Genomic DNA, 5,934 nt, shown 5'->3' on the forward strand with positions numbered 1-5,934 from the left:
CTATAGGGTTGCAGATCCCTTTAGCTCCTTGGGTACTTTCTCTAGCTCCTCCATTGGGGGCCCTGTGATCCATCCAATAGCTGACTGTGAGCATCCACTTCTGTGTTTGCTAGGCCCTGGCATTGTTTCACAAGAGACAGCTATATCTGGGTCCTTTCAGCAAAATATTGCTAGTGTATGCAATGCTGTCAGCGTTTGGAAGCTGATTATGGGATGGATCCCTGGATATGGCAGTCTTTAGATGGTCCATCCTTTCATCACAGCTCCAAACTTTATCTCTGTAACTCTTTCCATGGGTGTTTTGTTCCCAATTCTAAGAAGGGGCACAGTGTCCACACTTTGGTCTTCTTTCTTCTTAAAAATATGGAATGCTTCACGAATTTGCATGTCATCCCTGCGCAGGGGCCATGCTAATCTTCTCTGTATCATTCTAATTTTAGTATATGTGCTGCCGAAGCGAGCACTGGACCCCATTTTTAATGGGGTTATTTGAATTTCTGGAGTTCAGCTTCTTGAGCTCTTTGTTTATATTGGATATTAGTCCCCTATCAGATTTAGGATTGGTAAAAATCCTTTCCCAATCTGTTGGTGGCCTTTTTGTCTTATTGACAGTATCTTTTGCCCTACAGAAGCTTTTCAATTTTATGAGGTCCCATTTGTCCATTCTTGATCTTAAAGCACAGGCCATTGCTGTTCTGTTTAGGAATTTTTCCCCTGTGCCCATATCTTCAAGGTTTTTTCCTCCCACTTTCTCCTCTATAAATTTCAGTGTCTCTGGTTTTATGTGGAGTTCTTTGATCCACTTAGACTTGAGCTTTGTACAAGGAGATAAAAATGGATCAATTCTCATTCTTCTACATGATAACCACCAGTTGTGCCAGCACCATTTGTTGAAAATGCTGTCTTTTTTCCACTGGATGGTTTTAGCTCCCTTGTGAAAGATCAAGTGACAGTAGGTGTGTGGGTTCATTTCTGGGTCTTCAATTCTATTTGGTTGATTCTTTGTATAGTTCTTTTTGATTCTACTTGGTTGATTCCAACCCTGAGTTTGATTATTTCCTGATGTCTACTCCTCTTGGGCGTATTTGCTTCTTTTTGTTTTAGAGCTTTCAGGTGTGCTGTTAAGCTGCTAGTGTATGCTCTCTCTAGTTTCTTTTTGGAGGCACTCAGAGGTATGAGTTTCACTGCTTTCATTGTGTCCTATAAGTTTGGTATGTTGTGCCATCCTTCATTTTCATCAAATTGTAAAAAATCCTTCATTTCTTTATTTCTTCTTTGACCAAGTTATCATTGAGTAGAACATTATGCAGCTTCCATGTGTAAGTGGGATTCCTGTTGTTTTTGTTGTTATTGAAGACCAGCCTTAATCTGTGGTGATCTGATAGGATGCATGGGATTATTTCACTCTTCTTGTATCAGTTGAGGCCTGTTTTGTGATTGATTATATGGTCAATTTAGGAGAAGGTACCAAGAGATCCTGAGAAGAAGGTATATTCTTTTACTTTAGGATGAAATGTTCTATAAATATCTGTTAAATCCATTTGCTTTATAACTTCTGTTAGTTTCAATGTGTCTCTGTTTAGTTTGTGTTTCCATGATCTCTCCATTGATGAGAGAAGGGTGTTGAATTCTCCTACTATTATTGTGTGAGGTGTAATGTGTCCTTTGAGCTCTAGTAATGTTTCTTTTATGAATGTGGGTGCCCTTTCATTTGGAGCATAGATGTTCAGAATTGAGAGTTCTTCTTGGTAGATTTTACCTTTGATGAGTATGAAATGTCCTTCCTTATCCTTTTTGATAACTTTTGGTTGAAAGTCAATTTTGTTTGTTATTAATGGCTACTCCAGCTTGTTTCTTGGAACCATATGCTTGGAAAACTTTTTCCAGCCCTTTACTCTGAGGTAGTGTCTGTCTTTGACACTGAGGTGCATTTCCTGTATGCAGCAAAATGCTGGGTTCTGTTTATGTGCCTAGTCTATTTTAGTCTATGTCGTTTTATTGGAGAGTTGAGTCCATTGATGTTAAGAGATATTAAGGAAAAGTGATTGATTGTTACTTCCTGTTACTTTTGTTGTTAGAGGTGGAATTACATCTGTGTTGCTATTTTCTTTTGGGTTTGTTGAAAGATTACTTTCTTGTTTTTCCTAGGGTGTAGTTTCCCTCCTTGTGTTGGAGTTTTCCATGTATTATTCTTTGTAGGGCTGGATTTGGGGAAAGATATTGTGTAAATTTGATTTTGTCATGGAATATCTTGGTTTCTCTCTCTATGGTAACTGAGAGGTTTGTTGGGTATAGTAGCCTGGGCTGGCATTTGTGTTCTCTTAGTGTCTGTATGTCATCTGCCCAGGATCTTCTAGCTTTCATAGTCTCTGGTGAGAAGTCTGATATAATTCTGATAGGTCTGCCTTTATGTTACTTGACCTTTTCCCCTTGCTGCTTTTAATATTTCTTTGTTTAGTCCATTTGGTGTTTTGATTATTATGTGAGGGGATGAATTTCTTTCTGGTCCAGTTTATTTGGAGTTCTGTAGGCTTCTTGTATGTTCATGGGCATCTCTTTGTTTAGGTTAGGGAAGTTTTCTTCTATAATTTTGTTGAAGATATTTGCTGCCTTTGAGTTGAGAATCTTTGCTCTCTTCTATACCTATTATCCTTAGGCTTGGTCTTCTCATTGTGTCCTGGATTTTCTGGATGTTTTGGGTTAGGAGCTTTTTGCTTTTTGCATTTCTTTGACTGTTGTGTCAATGTTTTCTATGGTATCTTCTGCACCTGAGACTCTCTCTTCTATCTCTTGTATTCTGTTGGTGACACTTGCATCTATGACTTTTCATTTCTTTCCTAGGTTTTCTATCTCCAGGGTGGTCCCTATTTATGATTTCTTTGTTGTATCTATTTTCATTTTTAGATCCTGAATGGTTTTGTTTAACTCCTTCACCTGTTTGATTATGTTTTCCTGTAATTCTTTAAGGGATTTTTGTGTTTCCTTTTTAAGGGCTTCTAGCTGTTTACCTGTGTTCTCAGGTATTTCTTTAAGGGTGTTATTCATGTCCTTCTTAAAGTCCTCTAAGATCATCACAAGATGTGATTTTAAATCAGAGTTTTGCTTTTCTGGTGTGTTGTGGTATCCAGGTCTCTGGAGAACTGGGTTCTGATGATGCCAAGTAACCTTGGTTTCTATTGCTTATGTTCTTGCACTTGCCTCTCATCATCTGTTTATCTGCAGTGTTAGCCAGTCTTGCTGTCTCTGACTGTGGTTTGTCCCTCCTGTAAGCCTGTGTGCCAGCACTTCTGGGAAACCAGCTTTCCCTGGGTGGAATTTGTGTATGGAGAGCTGTGGCACAGGGTTAGCTCTGGGATGCAGATGGAAACAGGAATGATCTTGTCCCAGGCTGCTCCTTGGTTACTGTGTCCTGAGGGCTCCAGGTGGGTCTCTTGGAGCAGAAATTTTAGTCTCACCTGTGCTCTCAGGTGTGTCAGCACTCCTAGGAGACCAGCTCTCTCTTGGCAGGACCTGGGTATGGAGAGCTGTGGCACAAGGTTGCAGATGGAAACAGGAAGGATCCAGAAATCTCTTTTAAATGTTGAAAGTCTTTCAGCTGTGAGCTCCTGTAAAAAAAAAAATCAATATTAAATTAAGTATCTTTTTCAAGAGAGAAGATACAGGATGCAGTTACAATCTGAATCAAGCAATACAAAATTCCAACAGTATAAACTCAATGTCCAATTATCTGGGATTCATTCACAATCTTCTGGGCTCCTACAAGGAGCTTGAGTTGCTTCTTTACCTCTGCCCTTTGAAGCACACACAGCTTGTCTTCTAGGCTGCAATGGTTGATCCCCTACTCTGTTGCTGCTGCTATTATCAGTGGTCATTCCATGGTACTACCATCTTCCAAATGCTGTGGTCTTCTGCTGCAACTGTGTTGCATTTTTATCAATAGTCTCTCATACGCTATCTTCATGGTGACAAACATCACTTTCTTTTCATGACCCTTTTAATCCTGGGCCTTCAACTGACAATGAGGATGCAACTTTACTAATGGCCTCCTCTGGCCTCTCACAGTACCAAGCCTCAGCTACTCTCCATGATCCCTTCATGCTTTCAAAACCAATACTGCATGGGTGACTCTGACATTATCAAGTTTGGGGGCCAGAACAAGGTGCAGACACACAACCACTTCTGGAACACAGCTTGTGTGTGCTCACTATGAGCGAACACTTCCTAGAAGATTTCAACTCAGTGATTTTAGGTTTCCTTTTAATCACTGTTAATTTCTTAGCTCCAGCTAACCAATTTCAATTGTCCCAGTAATGCAACGTTTTCACTTTAATGTTGCTGGTCTCTTATTAATTACTGTTGACTTTTCAGCCCCAACTGACTGGAACAATAGAATCTCAACTCAAAATACCAAGCAAATAGAGTCTTTGAGCTTTCCTGGAATTTCACAAGCCATGCTTCTGTCTTCTGTAATGTTCTCAACATTCTTATCTTCTAAGATCCTACAGAAGAACTCCCTGAACCTTCAACTCTCAATGGCTTTCCTATTTCAAAGTTCCAAAGTCCTTCCACAATGTACCCAAAACCATGATCAGGTCTGTCACAGCAATACCTCACTCCTGGTACCATCTTAGTTAGGATTTCCATGGCTGTGATGAAATACCATGATCAAAAAGCATGTTGGGGAGAAAAGGGTGTATTTGGCTTACATTTTCACATACTGTTTATCATTAAAAGAAGTCAGGACAGGAATTCAAACAGGGCAGAATGTTGGAGGCAGGAGCTAATTGAAGGGCTATGGAGCAGTGCTGATTACTGGCTTGCCTTTCCATGGGTTGTTCACTGCTTTCTTATAGAATCTAAGACAACTAGCCCAGGGATGGAACCACTCATAATGTCTGGGCTCTTCCCCATCAATCACTAACTTAAAAAAATGCCTTACAGCTGGATCTTATGGAGGCATTTTCTCAATTAAGTTTTTATTCTTTCAGATAACTCTAGTTTGTGTGTCAAGTTGGCATAAAATCATTCAGCATACCATAGCAATAAAATATGGGACAAAATCAGACATGCATATAGAACATCTAGATATTAACCAACACACTTCTAGCCATCTGATTAAAAATATTTGTTCATTTATTACTTTATGTGTATGTATATAAGCCTGCATGAGTTGTGTGCTACATGCACATGCAGAGGTCAGGAATAGGTTCAGGATTCCCTGGAGCTGGAGTTAGAGATGTTTGTGAGTCATATGATATGAGTGCTGAGATCCAAACTGGATCCTTTGAAACAAAGTACTCACCCTAATGCTGATCCATCTTTCCACCTCTAACTACCTGTCTGAACTAGTCCTATAAAAGCATACAAAAAAAGGGGAAGCCTTTCAATAAATGGTACTTTGAAAACTACTAGGTCCCTATATCTCTCTAAGTACAAAACTCAATCTAAAATAGACTGGGATATCAGTTTAAGATCTGAACTCTTAAACTCCTAGAGGCACACATAAAAAAACACATTTTGGGATATAGATAGAGTAGAGAAGTCTCTAAACTGACTCTTGTAGCCCAGGGGCTAATACTGACATTGATGCATAGGATTTCATAAAATCACAAATTTTCTCCACAACAAGGAAAGCATGCATGCAGAATGGGGGAAAATAAAATCTCTGTTATTTATACATCTGACTGATAAAAGATTGATATTAACTACAAAAGGGCTCAAACTCTAAACATGACAGTCCAATGAATAAATGCATGAATGCAAATATCAGTTTTCAAAAGATAAAGTAAAAATGATGCAGAACCTGTGAAGCTACCTGAGAACCTCAGCCAGATCTAGAATGTTAGAAAAGCGGCAGAACTAATGCCTCAGATTCAACAATTACATGGCTTATAGAAGACATTTAGACTAAAACCATAGCAATACCCTTGTTGG

The 5,934-nt window shown here is 39.2% G+C and overlaps 1 non-coding gene across 1 annotated transcript; it reads right to left on the minus strand.

The window, feature by feature from the left end:
• Nucleotides 1–357: 357 nt before the first annotated feature.
• Nucleotides 358–464, minus strand: LOC115031074 (U6 spliceosomal RNA). Its single transcript, XR_003836639.1, has one exon. It is a non-coding gene; the product is annotated as a U6 spliceosomal RNA (small nuclear RNA).
• Between the last annotated feature and the right edge of the window lie 5,470 nt (nt 465–5,934).

The sequence above is a fragment of the Mus caroli genome, unplaced genomic scaffold (assembly GCF_978045245.1).
Source record: "Mus caroli unplaced genomic scaffold, Mus_caroli_1 scaffold_6, whole genome shotgun sequence".
Taxonomy (NCBI): Eukaryota; Metazoa; Chordata; class Mammalia; order Rodentia; family Muridae; genus Mus; species Mus caroli.